Source organism: Felis catus, chromosome B1 (assembly GCF_018350175.1).
Source record: "Felis catus isolate Fca126 chromosome B1, F.catus_Fca126_mat1.0, whole genome shotgun sequence".
NCBI lineage: Eukaryota > Metazoa > Chordata > Mammalia > Carnivora > Felidae > Felis > Felis catus.
This window is the reverse complement of record NC_058371.1, coordinates 103,698,683-103,719,271: the sequence shown is the minus strand read 5'-3', so window position 1 is coordinate 103,719,271 and position 20,589 is coordinate 103,698,683. Positions and strand designations below refer to the sequence as shown.

At 36.7% G+C, this 20,589-nt stretch overlaps 1 long non-coding RNA gene across 1 annotated transcript; it reads right to left on the bottom strand.

Moving 5' to 3' along the window:
* Window positions 1-15,087: 15,087 nt before the first annotated feature.
* LOC123385229 lies at window positions 15,088-16,290 on the bottom strand. The gene is made up of 2 exons (XR_006597424.1): window positions 16,111-16,290; window positions 15,088-15,262 (listed from the first exon to the last, which is right to left on the bottom strand). It is a non-coding gene; the product is annotated as an uncharacterized LOC123385229 (long non-coding RNA).
* Window positions 16,291-20,589: the final 4,299 nt, after the last annotated feature.

Here is a 20,589-nt window from a genome sequence, read left to right as displayed (position 1 = left end):
AATTAAAAAAAAAAAAGACTGAGGTTGTCCATTTTCTTTCCAAACATACGTCAGGACAAAGAATTTTCAAGTTTTTATCATCATAGTTTTTAAAAAGGCTTTATTTCCATGAAAATCTCATTTATTTCAAAAATCTTATTTTTAAATTTAGGGTTTTATTCTCTAAAGTGATGTTGTCCAATACAAAAGCCACTCACTACAAATAGCTATTTATATGTCAAATTAAATTAAATTTTAGTTATTACTTTCCTAGCCTTATTTCAAGTGACCAGAAGTCACCTGTGGTTGGTGGCTATCATACTGACCATGCCATTCTAGACACAAGTATAGTATCAGAAATAGAAATTAACTCTGAATGCCAAAGATCAAGCAAGAATCACTGGTCGGAGCTGTGATATTTAGACAGGTGGAGATATAAGAATAAGGAGAATCAAGGAAAATGCCAAGAGATTGAGCCTTGGAGACTAGAGAAATGATGGTAATGCTGACCGAGACTTAGAAGTAGGAGATGATGATTCCTTATGGTAGGAGAAAGAAATGTTCAATCTTGGATGCATTGAAATGGCAGGACTCTAGGTAGAATGATTCCAGTCTCTTTGTTTTTGAGCTATCACTTGAACTTTTAAGCTGAACAATATAGAGAATGATAGGGAGGGTGATTTGGTTGGGAGGGATTAGACATTTGAAAGCATGGAAAAAGGCAAGGCCAATTTTGGGTGTAGACTAAACATATCTTTGTGTTTCATAGTCATTGGGAAGAAGCAAGAGAAGAAAAACAGTGCTTACCAGAGGGAAAGGAAGAGGTAACCGTGGTGGGTTGGAGGAAGGACAGCTACACTGTTCACCAGGCATTCCACTGGCATTAATAAACAATTTTTCTAATAAACAATTTTTCAGAGCTCAAGAGCTCAATGTTCCACATGAAACCACATGGCCTTGGGGCCAAGATGTCTGGTAGGAGACTTTCTGAGAAAACCCCTCTGTGGGAACCAGAAGATGAAAGAGACCTGGATTTAAGTTAAACATCTCTTTAACAAATCATATCCTTTTAATTAAGCAATGCGTTATTTAATCTAGCAACTGGAGCAGTACTTTGCACACAGTGAATATATAGGAATTATACATCAGGAGGAAAACAGGAAAGAAGAAAAGAAGGAAGGGAGAGAAAGAGGAGGAGATTGCAAAATAAATTAATACTATTTTATTACATGTATGCAGCAAAAATACAAAATTTTCTCCAACATCTGACTATATTAGTGAATAGACACAAAATTATGAGGAGTATCTTATTTACATTTTAAAACATGGGCTAAAGAACTAAACTGAGTAAAAAAATAATACATACTTTTTCCCTTTCCAAAACTGTTTCATCTGTTGTGCAGGGAAGTATGAGTCTATATGCTATTAGACCCATTTTCCATGAGTCCCATACATCAAAGCATAATGTACACAATTCGTTACATTTAAGGTACTAGTAAAAATCCTCAAAATGGCCTTCAAAGGATTATACATGGAGGCAAAATGTACATTCATCTGGGCTTTATAACATAACAAATATATGAAAGAACTGTTCCCATCACTAATGTGAAGCAGGCACTGGCTAACCAAAACACATTTGCAGATGCCCCCTGAAAATATTTAAACATAATTAGGTATAAGTTGTTTATTGTAGATGAAAATAGGGAGGTTTAAAAGTGAGTGTTGGAAGGGAGGGATCAGGATAAATGTTGGCTTCATACAGATCAAATTGTGAGAAACAATAGGCAGAAAAAGCCTTAAATAATGAATGTTCAGGAAAATAAATGTTTCTTCTATCCCACTTGGGTTGTTCTATCTGCAGCCTTAATTTGCTTTGGGTGTATCTCTTGAGCCCGAGGATCTATTCATAGTGTTACATTTTTATTCTGGAATATTCTTGGAACATTTGTTTTTAAATCCATGCCCGAATAAGGTCCAGTTCTATTGATTTATAAACATAATGCAAATTCTACTATTCAGTAATTTGGGAAAAAAAAAACACCTAATAATCAAAATATATTGAGAGATTTTGTCTACTAATAGGTTTAAAATAAAGAACAAAACATGCCTGAGTTTTAAAAAATGAGCAAAGACAGGGCTAAGAGATACACGTTCAATACTCATCTTGCAGATTACAGAATTATATCCAGAATCATCTCAATATGTTGACTCATGCCTTGCCCTCTTCACCAGAAACCAGGAGGAAGAATGTGATTTATCATGTATTAACAATTCAACCCAAACCCCGGATTATAAATATTTAAACTCTTAAGCTTCTTTTAAAACATAGCAATGGTCGATTTTTTCTTGTTTAAAGGAAATCCATTTGAAAAGCAAAAATTGTTTACAAGAGTGATGGCATTAAAAAACTAATAAAATACTTAGGCACAGTTACTATGTATTCTCCATGCCATTTTAAAATAGTGCTATGTTCTTCATCTACATTAATAGTTATTATTCTTTACAGAATGAAAGACAAAGTCCTAAGCAGTGGAGTATATTTGGCAAGTAACCAGAAAATTTAACAGAAGTTCCAAACAGTGGGAAAACAACAACAACAACAAAAACACAAACACACAATTGTGAATGTAGTTTTTGTCAAAAGGATGGCATGAAAGAGATCAGCAAAGCAGAAAGGGTTCAGGAATGTTTAATCCCGAAGGGATAACATTTATCAAAGCAATTTGCAAGGATAATTTCGTCACTTCTGCTTCTGTGAACAAAGGGTAACAAATGAGTTTGCAGCATTTACTACCAAATTTGAAGCAGTTTTTCAGCAACAGGGAAGTGATGTCATTACTGCTATAAGATTTTTTTTTTCTTGTAGGCAAAAGGGCAAACCTGGCATTGATTTAAAATGTATTCCCAATAGGCATAGATTTTGAAAGGCATATAGTTTTATAAGAAACGAAATGCATGCCAGTTCTTTTAATAAAGAACAAACAAATCCTCTGCCTTTTATTTTTTATTCTACATGTAGCTGTATTATGTGGATATCAGAACTAAGAAAAATACATTTTATTAGCTTATAAATAAAAACATTTATCATTCGAAATGTGTTGAAGTATTTTAATACTCATCATATTTTCATTTTCATATTAAAAGTTCAGTGGAACCAGAAAAATTGTGAGACTAAGACTGGAATGTTTGATAGTTTTTTTTTCCCCCAGTGTCTGACATGTACTTACGAATGCTTGGTCTACAGTGGTTTTGAGAAGTCGCAGCCCCCACCTTTCCCACCACAAGACAGGTTGCTACAAAAATAACCGCCTCCATTCCACTTCTGTAAAACTGCTTACGCACCCCACCCTAGCCGGAAAGCCCCCAGCCGCTTCGCAACCCGGGCCCCAAGTTGTATCAGCCGAGTTGCATCAGCCGAAAGAAACTGCATTTCCCAAGTGTCCCCAGGACAAAATTACCCCCACCCCTAGCCACCACCGAAAAGAGAGCCTATCGCCAACCTGTATGCAAATGTAGCCCAAATGCTATAAAAGACCTGTAACCCCGCTTTTCGAGGCTCTCCCGCTTTCTAACACTGGGGAGCCCTGGTGCACCAGTAAAGACTCTCTGCCGACGTCGGAGTGCCGTGTGGTTCTTTGCGCCAACTCTCATTTCATAGGGCCTAGGAGCTTGGTTCCTAACAGTTTAAACAAGGTAGAAATCTGTTTCTCTCTCTTCCAAAAGTCTGGATACATAGTCCAGTACAGATGTGATAGCTCTCATAATCATCTGTGTTCTAACATGTTGCTTTGCCCGCCTTCCTCAACACCACCCTCTTTTCATGCCATGTGCAGCATGGCTTCTATAGCTCCTGCCTCCACTCCTGCATTCTGCCAGCATACAGTCGAAGGAGCGGTAGAGAGCGTGTCTCCTTCCTTTAAGGACAAGATATAAAAATTGGACACTTCACCTCCACTCAGGGTCCACTGGCAGAATTTTTGGGTCTCACTTAGCTGCAAGGAATTTTTGAAAGTATAGGCTTTATTCAGGATAGGTATACAGCTACTAGAATTGAGGGGTTTTGTTACCAGAGGAAGAAGGGGAAACATGTCATGGGGGATACCTTTCTCCCCCAAGACATCTTACTAATCTTTATAAACTAGAGCAATTAAGTTTTTGTCAATGCACTGCAATTTTTCTATAATTTAAAATTAATTAAGACTGAAAGATGTTTGTAAAAACCTTTTATAAGGAATTTATATTAGTCTGCTCAGACTGCCATAACAAAATACCATAGACTAGGTGGCTTGAACAATAGAAATTTATTTTCTCGTAGTTCTGGACACTAGAAAGCAAAGATCAAGGTGCCAGCAGGATGTCTGGTGTCTGGTGAGACATGTCCCCTCAGAGAGTGAGACCAGCCACCTTCTCTCTCCTCATGTGGCCTTTCCTTGGTGCATGCACAGAGGCACAGAGAGCAACCTCTCTGGTGTCTTCCTGTAAGGAGACTAGTCCTACTGAATCAGTGGCCCGTCCTTATGCCTTCATTTAACCTTATTTCCATAAAGGCCCTATCTCCAAATACAGTCATATTGGGGGGTTAGAGTTTTAACATAAATTTGGAGGATACATAAACATTTACTCCATAACAGAGTTTATTTTTAAAAGTCATATATTTTTTCCCAAACTGGTTAAATGGCTTAGTCATTTTATCTCTTTGCTTGATGAAATGAAGGAATTGAGCTAGACAATATCTAAAGTTGCTTTACGAACTGAAGATGTGTGATGGCATGAAGAATCTATATACTATTTATTTTGTTCTCATAATCATCTCATGTGTATTTTTAACACCAGAAATTTTATCCACTTTTCATGATTAATGTTAGTATTGCATATTACACAAAATAAATGTTTGGAAAAGTCCATTGGAATGATGTACTTTCAAAATACGGTTTGTCAACAATACTTCTGAGTACCTACAATTGTTTGCAGGGTGGGAGGAAAGAAACATGTGTAAATAACTTTTTTCTTATGACTTCTACGTGTTTGAAAACTTCTTGTTTGGGAGGGGAGAAAAGCAGACAACTCAAAAGAAGTTTTGCCAGGATCACGGAGTGCTGTCAAACATTCACCTAGTTGTTCACGTATGGTTTGATCCACATAACTGACTAAAGGCAACTTATAGAATGAATTGGTTTTTTCATGGTAATGGAATAAATTCCTTAATAAGCCTATAGCCCTGGCATGTGTTATAGCATAAAAAATAGCTCTAAACTATTTTGGGATTGACCTTCCCTTTGGTAGGATTATGAGGAGAAAAGAATTCAATATCATTAAGCTAACCTGAGGAAAAGTTGATAGCTCTTTGGCAGGTATGTTACACAGGAGAAAGATCTGTGGTTCTGGGATGGCAAGCCTTGGTTGTGAAGACTTGCTCCAACACTTAAATCTCTGGTCTGGCCGCAATCAAGTTCTGAACCTTGGTGAGTTATTAGCAAACACTGGGATAATCATGACCTCAGGATTAGTGGAGATCAATGTGTGAAAAGTAATGCACTTACAACCCTGATTCTGAGCAGCCACAGACACTGACTGCTGCTTCCCTTCTTTGTTTGTTGCTTGTTTGTTTTTCCCCCCTCACTGGTAAAGAAACATACACCCCCGAATTTTACCTACTATCAAAGTTGAATTTTTTACAACTGTGTGGAATGAAGGAAGAATTAATAAACGGTGAAGAATAAGACTATATTAACATGCCATGCTGTGGTTTAAGTTTGAAAGCATTGTAATGCTGAGGAATTTTTAAGCAAAAACAAAAGAATTCCAGGGCAACAGATGAAACATGAGGTGGCATTAGCAGCATTCCAAATGGACTTCTAGGGTGTAATTGTTTCTGCTTCCTCTGGGCTGAGTGATTTACCAATGCTACTTAGCATTTCTGTGTTTGGTTGGGGAGATCAAAGCTCTTTACCAGCTCTAATCCTCATAACATTTAGGGTAAATATCACCTCTTTAAAAGCCCAACAATTCATTTGGTGTATACAAAGGCCTAGTAAGAAGTAACTCTAACATTTTAGGATTAAAACCATTAGTTTCTATAGATTGTTGAGAAAACAGTTTTTTGAATGTCCAAGTGCAAAAGCAACATTTTAAAATATTCGACTCTTTTGCAAATAAGATTGCATCACCTCTATTTTTGCCTGTTGTGTCACAAAGGTATGGAGGGTTAAAGACATAGTTACATCACAAAGGTCTTTATTTTTGTTGCAAACATATTGAAATTACAATATCAATATATATAATAGTGGAAGAAGATAGAAAAGCAGAAATAGAAAAATTTCTGAGTTTTAGATAAAGTATTTTCTGGTAGCTTATCAAAATCAATCATAAAATTAAATATTTTTACATTATTTAAATAAATTGCCTAAACCTCACAAGGCCTATAAATGCATTTTATTGCTCCAACAGGTAATTAACCACTGTTTTGTTTGTTAAGTAAAACCTGGAAGTAGAAGTAAATGAGAGAAGATTATGAATGTTGCAAATAGCAATTTACTACCCACGTTCAACAGTTCTCTTACTTCCTATCAAAGAATCCTGGAGGGGGAAGACTATGAAATGTAAAGAAAAGAACAGCTAAGAAAGGTATGATATATGAGGCGAATAGGATAGAAGGTTATATGTGAAGATAATTTTTTTCCTCAAAATAAATCAACAGTGATTATGTTCTTATCTTCTAGCAACTCACAATGTAGCCGAGGGGAAAGGGCAAACATAACTAAAATATTATAAAACGAAATCACATGGAAAGAATACTCAATATCATTGCAGATCAAGAAAATGTGAATTAAAAGTCCAGTAACATACCACTTCATACCTACTAGAAAGGCTAAAAGTAAAACAAAACAAAACAAAACAAACCTGACAACATCCAATGTTAGCTGGGATGCACAACAAGTAGGACTCTCAGACAAAATTGGTGATGGTTATACAATGGCATTGCCTGTATATTCCAGACATACCTTTAAGGTGGCATTAAGTGCTAAGAGAACTGGTTTTATTAAGTTATCATTTACTTGAATTAAGACATATACTGATGAGGGAGAATAAGGAAGACTGAGGGCAGAGTACAAGCTAGCACTTCCCCCCCTTCCCCCCACCCCACCCCAGGTGGGATATATGTGATATTCCTCAGGCACTCTTGGCTGCCCAAAAACAAAGGAAAGAAAACAAATGGTTAACAATAGAGATCACAGTCATTCAGGGCATGAGTCTCCATCAGTATACAAATATCTTAGTAAATTATAAGAAAAAAGCAATCTTATCAATAACCTAATCTTCAGAAACCTGTAGACTCAGTTTCCTGGAGCCCCAACATCACCTTCTCCTCCTTAGTGATATGGGGAACAAAGGCAAGAAGAAAATGGCAAGTAAAATTAAATTTCCTTATAACCTGCAGCCCACTGGCAAATTCTTGAGGCAAATACATTTCCTTAGGAACTCCCTACTGTCTTAATGTTAACACTTTGCTAGAGAAAAAAACAACATTAGTTTGAAAATAGCTAGGCCTCCAGTAATCTGTGAGTCTTTAGTGTATGGACATCCCTTTAAGAAACTTCCTCTTGACTTTACCTCCTCCAGCCCCATAGTGTATAACCAGTCTCTCTTCACAACCCCAGCATAGCTTTCTGCCCACGGGTCCTGTCCCTTTGCTTTATTTCATAAAGTCACCTTTTTGCACCAAAGACGTCTTTAAGAATTCTTTCTTGGCCATCAGCTCCGAACCCACCATCAACCCACAAAAGTCATCATACACTACTGGTGTGTTTCTCTCTGGCCCAAAGTCCTGGTTTCCTATTTCCCTAATTTTATTAATGGAATAAAATCCTTAACTAAGACAACCTGATCTCATTCAAATATGTTTTATGGAATTTGGATGATGACATTTAAGTGTCTCTGATATACCTGGAAACTATTAAAATTTTCCACGAATCCAAATTGGGTACAATAACAACAACAACAACAACAACAACAACAACAACGTTTTATTAAAAGCTTTTGGAAGTAAAGTAAGTTCCATATACTTTCTGGTTAAGGTGAAAGAAATTTGTTAACTGTATATGTGGTAGTCACTCTGAGACCTGAGCATTCTGGATTCTCAGTATTCACCCTGAGGACACAAGAGGTTGGGGTAACTGATGTGGGAAACAAAGGCAGTAGGAAACGGTGGATAAAATTAAATTTCCTTATAACTTGCAGCCCATTGACAAATACTTGAGGCAGACAGAGTAGAACATTTTTCCAGGAACTCCCTACTGTAATGTTAATGTTTTGCTAGAGGGAAAAACAACATTAGCTTCACAGTAGCTCGGCCTCCAGTATCCTGTGAGTCTTCTTTTGCATATGAAAATCCCATCAGAAACCCCTGGACTTTACCTGCCCCAACTCTATAGTATATAACCAGTCTCTCCTCACTGTCCCAGGGTAGCTCTTCCTGCCCAAGCTTCCTGTCCCTGTGCTTTAATAAAATCACATTTTTTGCACTGAAGATGCCTTAAGAATCCTTTCTTCGTCCTCAGCTCTGAACCCCACCACCACTGCAAAATCTCATCAGTAGCTGTGGAAGAAGGCAGAACGTACTGGATGGAGGTGCATCAAATGCACAAAAATGTTTTCCACATGCACCTATGAGGGTCTGATTCTACTTGGACTGTTATTTGAATGATTAGATTCTCATCGAATCCAGTTATTTTTTTTTATTTTATTTATTTATTTTTTGCAGCTAATAGCATCTGTTACCAATTAGTTTCATACAACGGTTTGCTTGACTGAAATGGAAACATGAATTTTTTTGTTAATTTACTCTAAATTTAGAGACTGGATTTGCAATCTCCAGTCTATCCCTGTTAGAGCCAATCAGAGAAGAGCAATATGTATATCTAGTCTGCATTTTCCTGCTTAGTTATTAAAGTTACTCTTAGATTGCCTTGGAAGCCATATGCAGTCACCTTCACCCAGGATTTCAAATTTTGAAAGGTCAAGAACTTAATGACTGGCACAGCCAAAATCTTGTCTTTATTCCTTGTTAGCAATTTCCTTACCATCTCAAAGAACACGGCAATTATGCCACGCCATTGGAAAGATGCAATTTTGATTAGTCTCATCCCATTTTAAATGTTTCCTCTCATTGTTGCACTTATTATGCTAATCTAAAAGAGAACCTATCAATATAACTATTCATGCATTCAAAAAATGCCCATGTTAAGGTGTTAAAACTTTAATATTGTATTGCAATATCGTGAAATTCTCTAAAATTAGCAGAGGAGATCATTATTAAACTCATTACTTCTTCAGTTTTGGAAACAAAGAACTGGGTATGTTCTTCTAACTAGAACAGCTCTTATCGGCCTGCATGATATTCCTTTCATGAGATTATTTAAGATTGGACTATCAGAATAGTGCTGACATACTGATTCAGTTAGAAAAAGGATGAGTTTTGCCTCCGGGATACCAATAGTTTACTAACAAGATGCACTTTAGCCCAGCTTTAGCCCAGCTTTAGCCCAGTTATGTTATGAGTGCGTCTGATCTATAGCACCTGCTCTGAGGTGGGGGTGGCTGCAGATGTCCCTTCCCCTGTGTTTGCCCCCATCACTACCTCACCTCTGTAGGTTCCTTAGAACCTGCATCCTATGGCTTTCACACTGTTATTCTGCAATGTCAGTGGGCCCTTTCAACCACGTTCTCTGTTGCCTCCCATGCGGTAATCTGTGGTCTCCTCTGTGTTTCTTAAACTATCCCAGATGAGGGGCAATCATTCTTTGCACGAATGAGACCCCTTTACTATCTCTGCTATGGGACTCTTACCTATCCTTCCATTGAGGGCCATGTGTCCAAGGCAGGGGCGAGGAAAACAATATGCAAATGTTGTCCTTGCCACATGGCCCCCGGAAAAAGTTCACAACATGGTTGCTTGCTTTCTTCCAGGCCTGAAGGGGTGGTTCTCTCTGACGTGTCTCCTTCTATTAAAGGTGCCTTTGGGACACATGCATGGGTTAGTCAGATAAGCATCAGGCTCTGGTCATGATCTTGTAGTTTTGTGGGTTCAAGCCACAGTGCTCTGCACTGACAGCTTGGAGCCTGCTTGGGATTCTTTCTCTTTCTCCCTCTGTCTCTGCCCTGCCCATACTCATGCTGTCTCTGTCTCTCTTGAAATAAATACATGTAAAATAAATAAATAAATAAATACATAAATAAATAAATAAAAGTGCCTTTGATTAAATTTGGCCTGCCCAGAATAATCTCCCTTTTGATTAACAGAAAGTCACTAATTCATGACTGATTGCACATTTCATTCATATAGTCCCTCAAACTCAAGAGGAGAGGATTATATAGGGTGTGTGTGCCAAAGCCATCTTAGAATCCTGCCTACCTGCCTGAATAGTCCTGTAAAATGGCCTTTTAGTTTGTTTTCTTTCTAAATAAACAAAGATATTATTTGCAAATGAGGATTAATGTAACTATTTTCCCATTTTACGCAGAACAAATATTAAATTACATTTTTCTGGACTTTAATGTGAATATTGTATCTCCTTTATGTTCTATGATTTATATGCTCACACATATGCATACAAAGATGTAAATGTATTCATCTATTCATATTTTGTTAAGAGCTTTCACTAAGAATCGATGTTGAAGATAGTCATTTCTGTGTTAAAAGATTGTTTATTGTGGTATTTAAAAGCATTATCTCTGGAGTCAAACTTGCTTGTGTTTTAACACTGGCTCTGTTACTAGTTGGGAGCAAATCACTCTTCCTCTCCATGGCTCTGTTCACTTGCGAATGAGCAGTATCTTAGTACCTGTGCTAATGAGTTACTGTGAAAATTAAATACATTAACACATATGTATGCTTATGATGAGTGCCCAGGCCAAGTTTTATATTATTAGTAATTCCATACTAATATGCTAAATTATCTTTTTTTTTAATGTTTTTTATTTTTGAGAGACAGAGAGAAACAGAGCAGAGGCAGGAGAAGAGCAGAGAGAGAAGGAGACACAGAATCCAAAGCAGATTCCAGGCTCTGAGCTGTCAGCACAGAGCCTGATGTGAGGCTCAAATTCATGAGATCATGACCTGAGCCGAAGTTGGTTGCTTAACCTATGAGCCACCCAGGTGCCCCTGAATTATCTTAATAGATCTGTTAACAGAAATTCCCTTCTGTTACAATCATGAATTTTCCAAACAATTAATTGAAAAAAATTTCCTTTACATCCTATAATTCCAGGAAATATATTTTTTTAATTCAAATGGCTTGTTCAGTGATATAGATAAGTAAACTTTCATTATCTTGAATAGCTTGAACCAAACACTCAGGAATAAAATAATTTGATTTTTAATGTTCAAAATAATATAATTCCTTAAAAGACAAATTGTGAGGTAACTGGTTGGGGTAAAATTTTCTCTGAATAGATTATTTTTTTTTAATTTATTTATCCTGAGATAGAGAGAGAAAGAGAGAGAGAGAGAGAGTTCATGTGCGTGAGTGGGGAGGAACAGGGAGAGAGGGAGAAAAAGAATCTAGCCGGTGTGTGACTCAAACTCATGAACCATGAAATCATGACCTGAGCCAAGATCGAGAGTCAGATGCCTAACTGACTGAGCCACCAGGTGCCCTTCTGAATAGATGATTATATTCACTTTCTGGAGAAAATTTTCTTTGGATATACACTTTTAAACTATATTTAAATTCATTAGGTAAACAGGAAGAGCTACTTTGCAAAGAAAAATTTACTAAACGAGTACATCAGGAATCAATCTGCCTGCTTTATATTGAAATTGACAAATGTTTAGCTTCTAAGTGCTTATATATCTATGGGACTGCTAATAAAGCAGTGCTCAGAGAGGCATCTTTACATGATATTTATATCCATGACCTATGTAAATATATAAGAATTTGCCAAGGTGATATTGGAAAATATTCAACAACTGTTATGGCTCAGGCCTGACCAATTAGAATGGACATGGCTTACAAATCACTCGTGTGACCTCCCTGTTGTACACAGGCTCAACTTTTGTCATCATCTAACAAAATCAACAGATGAGAAGAGTTAATATTTTCTGAACATTTTCTATGTGCCAAGCACTCTTCTGATACCTTTATTTGTATTAATTGCTTTAACTTTCACCCAAGCCCTGGGATGTAGGCACTATTATTTTCCTCACTGTAGAGCTAAAGAAACAAGCACAGAGAGGTCAAGAAACTCACCCAAGGACACACAGCTCATAAGTGGTGGAACCAGGCTCCAATCTCACAACCAATATGCTCAACACCCTCTCCCTCAATGCTTGATCCCATTCCTGCCCTACCATCCTGACTTGGGATTTTCTAACTGGTAGAAATAAAGAGGAAGAAAAAAAATATCTTGTTGATCCTTAGTATGTAGAATATGTAGAACTTAGTTTTGGTCCAAAGTTCTTAATACTGAGCCTGAAACAAATATCTTAGTGATGGATTCCTAACAATGTCATCCTCATGATTTTAAAAAGCCATTTTTAATTTCTCTTTTTGAAATATATTTAATTCGTATGTTAAAAATTATACTGAACTTGTATTCTTTTAACTTAAAATTGTCATCTGTGTATATATCATCATCCATCGAGTGGCCCACAGATTCTGAAAATTTCAAAAACACCAATATAAATTAAGAATACATTCTCCTATTGTATGATTAATGAGTATTAATTTTTCCCAGTGGTTATAATGGAATGGACTGGAATTATGAACCAGTCACTTACAATGTGGTTTTAAGTGATATTCACTTACCAGATGTGAGATTTATTTACAGTTCATTTTAACAATTTATTATTTCTAATACTTCCTTACTTCTTTCAGAAAAAAATTAACATTAGGATATCTATTACTACAAACTTATGAATTTTATTCAAATCTAAGTAAGCATTGATTTCTTAAAAGAAAGATTTGTATTCTTAGGATTATAGAAGCCCAATTCTCTATTATACTGAGAAGATAAACAACTAAAATTCCAGAAACCAAATGGGGCAATTATGGCTCAGAATTCACGAACATTAAAATATGAACCCCATCATGTAGATGCTGCTTTTAGGTATCCATGTGTTCAAATCATTCCAAGTGATAATGACTCAGGAACTATAAATAAAAGTATGTATCACTGATGCTTTTTTGTCAGTTTTTCAATACTTGGGCCCAGTCATTATTTCTAGACAAGGTAGCACTGGATTTCAGATGCTGAGGGTAGGAAAACTGGAAATTCGAGAGCTGGCTGCCTCACAACCTGCATTGCTTCCTCATGCTGGGGTGGTAACACAAGGCAGGTGAGGGGTGCTACACTGATCACAAACACACTGGCACCCTGCTGGGGAAAATATATGTGCGGGAAGATCCATTTGAAAGTTATGCCATTTTTCTTTTAAAGTGTAGATTCCTGTGTGACAAATAATAAAGTCAAATAAAGATTTAACATTGCAGTCAAAGCAGTGAAATATTCTGAAAGTATCTTCTGACCCGTGATTCTTGTTCACCGAAATGGTTGTCGTGGAATTAGAGCCTTTGAGGCAGTGTGGTCATAAACAACACATACTCTTTCTGTCTCATCATTCTTGGGATATGGTCATAACACTTTGATACTTTTTCTAGAAAAATATTTTCTTTTCCTAATTCTGTCCCTTAGGCATGATTTCCACACCCTCACGTTTGCAGAAATGATTTCTTCTAAAAAAGAAATCTAATTAAACCATTTATCACCTTTTCTTTTTCCAAAGGGGTAGAGTAACAAATTAGCCTTAAAGTCTACTGTGCAGTTGATAGATGGGAAATAAAGATGTGAAGTCATTTATTTTAGCTGCAAACTTGGGAATAAAACACTTGTAGGGCAACAGGCCAAGGGCCTTTCAGAAATGATAGCTTACAGGGTGTGTGAGTCCTGGCATAGAAACGTCCACCCATCTGTCCAAATGGGACAGAATGCTTTGTCATTCACTCAATTCCAACCATTAACCAAGAACTGGGGAAATCTCATACTTTGTATTATAGCATAAAGCATAGTTTTGATAGGTTTAGGAAGATAAAGTTAATATTGCATGTAATATAAATTTCATATCAGAAAATGAAACTCGGGGCGCCTGGGTGGCTCAGTCGGTTAAGCGTCCGACTTTGGCTCAGGTCAGGATCTGGCGGTGAGTTCGAGCCCCGCATCAGACTCTGTGCTGACTGCTCAGAGCCTGGAGCCTGTTTCGGATTCTGTGTCTCCCTCTCTGTCTGACCCTCCCCCGTTCATGCTCTGTCTCTCTCTGTCTCAAAAATAAATAAACGTTAAAAAAAAAATTAAAAAAAGAAAATGAAACTCATTGGCCTAAAAGTATAGTGACAGTAAGCTAAGAAAAAATATCTATAATACAAAACAATGTAAATTAATTACTATTAATTTCAGTTGATAGTTACAAAATCAAAAACAGTGCTATGGATTGTAATGCATCTGATGGGTTCTATGGTCATTTTACGAATAAAGGTAAATTCTTGGGATGGCTGATTAAAGAACACAGAAATATAGCTGGCTCCATAATTTGTTCTTCTTCTAGAATATAATCCTTATTATTCAAAGCACATACACAGAAAGGCTTATTCTTTTGCCAAGCACATAACTTTTATATAATTGTTCAATCAACATTGAAATTCAGAAAACCCCCTTTTCTTTTTATTTTGGAGTTTAGTTTAGAAATTGTCTTTTTTTAATGGAGAAAAAAATCTTTTTCCTTCTTTGGAAAAAAAATATATGAAAAATATACTGAATGCAAGCCTGATTGTCTTTCCCAGAGACAGATAAACCAAAAATACTTGAAAAGTCAAATAAAATTATAATACATGTTTAAAAGCATGATTATTTGCCAAGGGAGTGGTTGAAAATTATGCTACGATTTCAGAAGAGGAAACCATTACTGAAGGTGACCATGGTTAAAAGAAGTCAGACAAGGGAAGAAAATGACCTAGGCTTTAAAGGAAGAATACGAGTCATATGCATAGGGTAGGCAGAGGAGACTAGATCTGATGAGCAATGTGGTGCAAAGAATCATTGTTTCAGTTGTGGTCATCCAGTGGCTTAGCACAAGAGAAGTTTATTCCTGCTCATGCAATAGTGGGAAGCTGGTATTTTGGGAGGTTTTGTACTCTGTGACTATTCAGAGAATAGGAGACCTTTCATTTTATGGTTCTGGTGTCCTTCAGGATTCCATCATCTTTTAAATGTGGTAGAAGGGAAAAAACACCTACAAAAAAAGAATACGCTCTTCTTAAAAGCCTTGCTATGGACCTGACACACACAACTTCTCTACTCATACTGCGCAAATGAAATCCAGTCACTTAGCCACCTCTTAGTGCCCGGGAAATGTAATTTTTGGCTGGGCACCCACTTTTTAGCAGCAGAAAAGTAGTGCACATGTGTGCATATAAGCAACTAAGTGTTGGTGTTCTGTTGGTCTTTGTTTTTGGTTCTCTTTTCATTTCACTCTAAATGGTCTTTCCTGAGGAATTTCATCCACAAACAGAAATGATTTTTATATTTTCTCTTTAGCTTAGAATTTTCTGGAGATCAAGATCCTGTTTGTTAAACCTCTCTTTCCACTTGGGTATCTTTAAGATATCTAAAATACAATTTGTGGAAATGTAAATCATCAATTTTCTTTTCAAAGTTTATTCATATGCCATAGTTTCCATCATGAAGAATGGCTATGCTGTCATATTAGGTGTTCAAGGCCAAAACCTGAAACATATATTTGACTCCTCTCACTCACTCACCCATTTTTTTTTTTTACCATTGGTCACATCCTTCCCCCTCATCACTACTCCTTCCTTTCCATTCTTCCCCACCCTCCCTTGCCCTGGGATTTCTGCAAGAATATCCTGACTGGCCTCCTTGATGTCATTCTAGATGCTTTTCAATTTATCCATCATCATTTTTGTCAGGGTGCTATATTCAAAAGGCATGTATGTTCTTATTCATCTCCTGTTAAATCTCATAGGATAAAATCTAAACATATAGCTTAGCATGCCAAGTTCAGCCCCTGCTTTTTTTTTTTTTTTAGCCTCTTATCCCATTATTTTCCAATGTGTTCACCTAGCTGAGCAATTACAAACTTTTCATGTTTCCATATATTCTTTCCTCCTTATGTAAAAGAAATTCTTCTTTCTCCTGCCTTCTGTTGCTTCTTCCACCTGTCAGTGTGTACTTCCCTCCTAACCAGCTCAAAAATTACTTCTTCTGAGAGAGTCATGTGTACTCCATGTCCAGATAGGATGTGGCACCTCCTGAATTTTCTAGTTCTAGAACTCCCATCACTGTGTCACAATGACTTACTTGTCTGTCTTCGGTGGTTCTGAACGCATTATAATTTCCAGAGAATTTTTAAGAAGTACTAATGAGCAGCCTTCATTTCACACCAGAGAAACAATCTCGAGAGGTAGAATGTTTTAAAAGCTTTGCCAGTGATTCTAATGGGCAGCCAAGTTTGAAAACGGCTGCTGAAAGGAACTAATTGTAGGGCACTGCTATAGTGTATTAGCTATTGAAGGAATTAAGAGAAAGAAAGAGAAAAAAAGCAGGGGGAGGAATGAAGAAAGGGAGGAAGAACACTTCTTAGAATTGTATTATGGAAGAAATGAAGAATAATGGAAATAAGTATTTGCTAGATACCTACTTAGTGCCAGGTATTGCATTGCATGATTTAAATATACATGGATTTTAGTTGAGCTAAATAGTTTGAAGTTTGTCTCGGTTTCTCTTAAATGTTTCTTGGAAGCCCTTAAATATTACATGGGAGTAGTGATTATAATGTTACCAACACTAATCCGTGATGGTGTGCTAAATGAACTCAAATAGTGTGAAAAGAGTGAGATCAGTAAAAAGTTAATAGCTTAATATTAGTATTAATTGAATCCAAATTATATCATAGTTTACTTTTGATCAGTAAATGAGTCTATTTTTCCCCACTGTACATTTTGCCAAAACCTTTTTTTTTTAATTTTTTTTCAACGTTTATTTATATTTTTTGGGACAGAGAGAGACAGAGCATGAACGGGGGAGGGGCAGAGAGAGAGGGAGACACAGAATCGGAAACAGGCTCCAGGCTCTGAGCCATCAGCCCAGAGCCCGACGCAGGGCTCGAACTCACGGACCGCGAGATGGTGACCCGACTGAAGTCGGAGGCTTAACCGACTGCGCCACCCAGGCACCCCCCAAAACCTTTTTTAACATGAATTTCCATGTGTGACTTTATGTCACTTCAGTAATTTGCAGTAGTATACACATCTATGTTTGTCTCTAAGTTTGTTAGTAACTTTGCCAATTACACAGATGGGGTGATGTCATTATTGACCGTGTGAGCCTATGAGTCCTGCAGGTGGAGTAGGTTGAGTGGTAGGAAAGCAAGAAGAAACAATATGAAAGAAAATACTTGAAAGGGACAATAAAGAAGTAAAAGCAAAAGAAAATAATTGTTTTTAATTTTTGAATCTCAAATTTTAGTAAAGTCTATTCTAATTTCAATAAAGTCTATGATATTTAAATATTTATAAAAAATTCCAGAAACATGACTGACATTTAATATTCATTGAGTTGCTGGTTCAAATCTTAAATTTTTTTAATGTTTATTTATTTTTGAGAGAGAGAGAGAGCATGAACAGGGGAGGGGCAGAGAGAGAGAGACGCACACAAGAATCCGAAGCAGGCTCCAGGCTCCAAGCAGTCAGCACAGAGCCCGACGCAGGGCTCAAACCCATGACTGTGAGATCATGACCTGAGCCAAAGTCGGACGCTCAACCCACTGAGCCACCCAGGCACCCCAAGTCTTTTCTACTGTTTCAGGTTGATTGAAGGTCAAAAAGATCAATATTCATATGTTCAAATACAAAACTAGAAGCCCTATGTCCAGCAAATTATGAAAACCTAAGTAGGTAAAAAAGAAAGCAGACTAGGTTGATACTGAGGGGAGAGGGTTATTGAACCTTAGCTGTGGCTTAGTGTTCATTTCCGACTCTGTAATTGATAACAATAATAAAAAATAAAACACTCTGCTTTATTGTTGAGCCACTAGAGTAGCCAATGCTGAAAGCTATCCTGCCCTAGAACTCTCCAGATAACAAATAAGACAGTCATGACTTTCCTATTTGTTTAGTTCACACCAAGCTGTGTTTTTTGACACTTGCTACCCAATTGTGTCTTGCATATCCTGAACTGATACCACAAGCTCTTTTTTGTTAGAAACCTTATGGTGGCATTAATGTTCTCAATAGTTATACCTAATTGTAAAACAGCACCACTTTGCACATAATGAAGTAAATCCTTTGTCATTCAAATATCCATGATTATTTATATGCCTAGAATGTAATCAAGACACAGCAATTTTATTAAAAAGTAAATTAATCTGGAAGCTATCTTATGTTATATATTTCCCTATGTCATTTTTCAAAGTACAGGTAGAGATATTCTTGCTTTTCTTATGGTTGATTCAGTAAATGAAATAAAAATCTCAAACAAAAGAGAGATGAAATGTCAGGTTGTGCTGGAAATACAGGATTATGCTAAATAAATAAGAAATATGACATGTTTAATATCCAAACTATTTGTTTACCAAGGACAGACAAATATATATATTCATGTGTGTATTACATTTCTCAACTCACAACCATATTATTTGCCTCAGTATGTGATTATCAGTGCTTGCTTGTAACAATATCCCAAAAATGGTACAGACGTTAAGTAATAAATAAATTTGTATGTTGGATGGATTTTGGAAAATCAGAGTTTCTGTTGACTTCTGGCTAAGCACATTTCTTTCTAATATTATTCCCAATGACTGTGTTCTTCAAAGTCACATTCCTCATTTCCTATGGCTTGCTGAACTCACACATTATGTAATTCACTCCGCTGTATATTTATACAACATACCTAGATATGGGAATATCCTTGAATTAATTTCCCCTGTTTCTCAAATGATATGACATTTGGGGAAAATGTATCTGCATCTGTCATCAGCACTCTCATTAAGCAAAAATTGTCAAAAATAAATATAAAATTTCAGTTTGTAGATACTTTAAGTTACATCTATCAGATAACCCAAAAATAAGAAAAGATGATGTTAGCATTTTTTTGTTGTTAACTAAGATATTTTTCATGTGAGATAGAAGAAAGATTAGTTATGTAAAAAAAAAAAAAGAGAGGCATAGAGATTTGACCATTTCTGCTCTCTCCAGCATCTACCTATTCCTTCTGCTCCACATTCTGCTGTACTTACGGGACTTGTACTGGTTAACTTGTCTACATTTTTTTGTCACGTAAATGTAATGAACTTGTATCACAACATACGAGATTAAACCCAAAATACATCAGATTCTTCCTTAGGCTAATACTAATGTTTCAACTTATTTATTTATTTATTTATTTTTTTGGCACTCATGAAAATAGCTATCTGAAGTCTAATTTTGGGGGAAAGTCAGAGATTGAAAGACAATTTGAGGACGTAGTATTAGGTCCCTCCCTCAAAGGTAACCTGAGGTTACTTCTGCTTTTCTTTTTATCTTGATGACTTTGTGACTTATCACTGTGCCTCAATAAATAGCATAATAAACTTTTATTTCATAAGTTGAATAGTTCTGACTGTAGGGTTTTCCCCTGCGTAGAAGGCTGCTTCTATAGATCTTTCCTTTGTTCAATGCTTTTCATTATCCACAGCTTAGAAAGTCCTGGAAAATCTCAAATAGCAACCCTTGCATCAGTCAGTTCTACTCCATTACTCTTCTTTATTTTCTTCATGGTAATAAGTACTACCTGTGTCATATCGTCTCCCATGGTAAGAATGTGAGCTCCATCGGAGCACGTTCATTGTCCATCTCTGTCACAGCTGAACCTGTGCATCTGTGATTTCAGGGCTTATGTTCCTTCAAGATTCGGTCAGTCCAGACCACCTGGGGCTGGCTCTAGCACAATGACAAAATCACGTAAAATAGAAAAAGGTATCTTCTTTTGGTGAACTTGGCACAAAGTAACCTCCTCTTAGTGACATGACCCCTACATACAAAGCTCAACAATTAGAATGAGCTGTTGTATGGACTCAAAACATGTGTGATTCCCATGGGCAGTCTCATATTAGAACACCCCACTGGTTGAGTAATCTGTACTATCTCATAAGTGGTGGTGCTGATCCTACCTCCGCTGTAGTACACACCATCACCAAGAGTTTGTGGATAGTAGCAGATTACATCCAAACTTAAGGAAGGGAGTCAGTTCTGGTGGCAAGACATAGGCTCCTCTAACTTCTCCCTTATCCTCCACCTATCCTCTGAAAATAACAAGGATAATGTCTTACAGTTATGGCAAAGGATTGTGTCTTACTCACGTCTGTTTCTCCATTGCCTATCATAAGATTCAAAATTGTTCAAGAAATTCCTGGCTTCACTGACTTTGTATGAACTTGAAAAATTTCATAATCTCATAATGTTTCAGGTACTTATTTGTAAAATAAGATAAAGTTTGTAAATAACTCCTAGGAATTTATTGAGGATTAAATGGGCTAACCCACACACACACAAAATTTTTTGA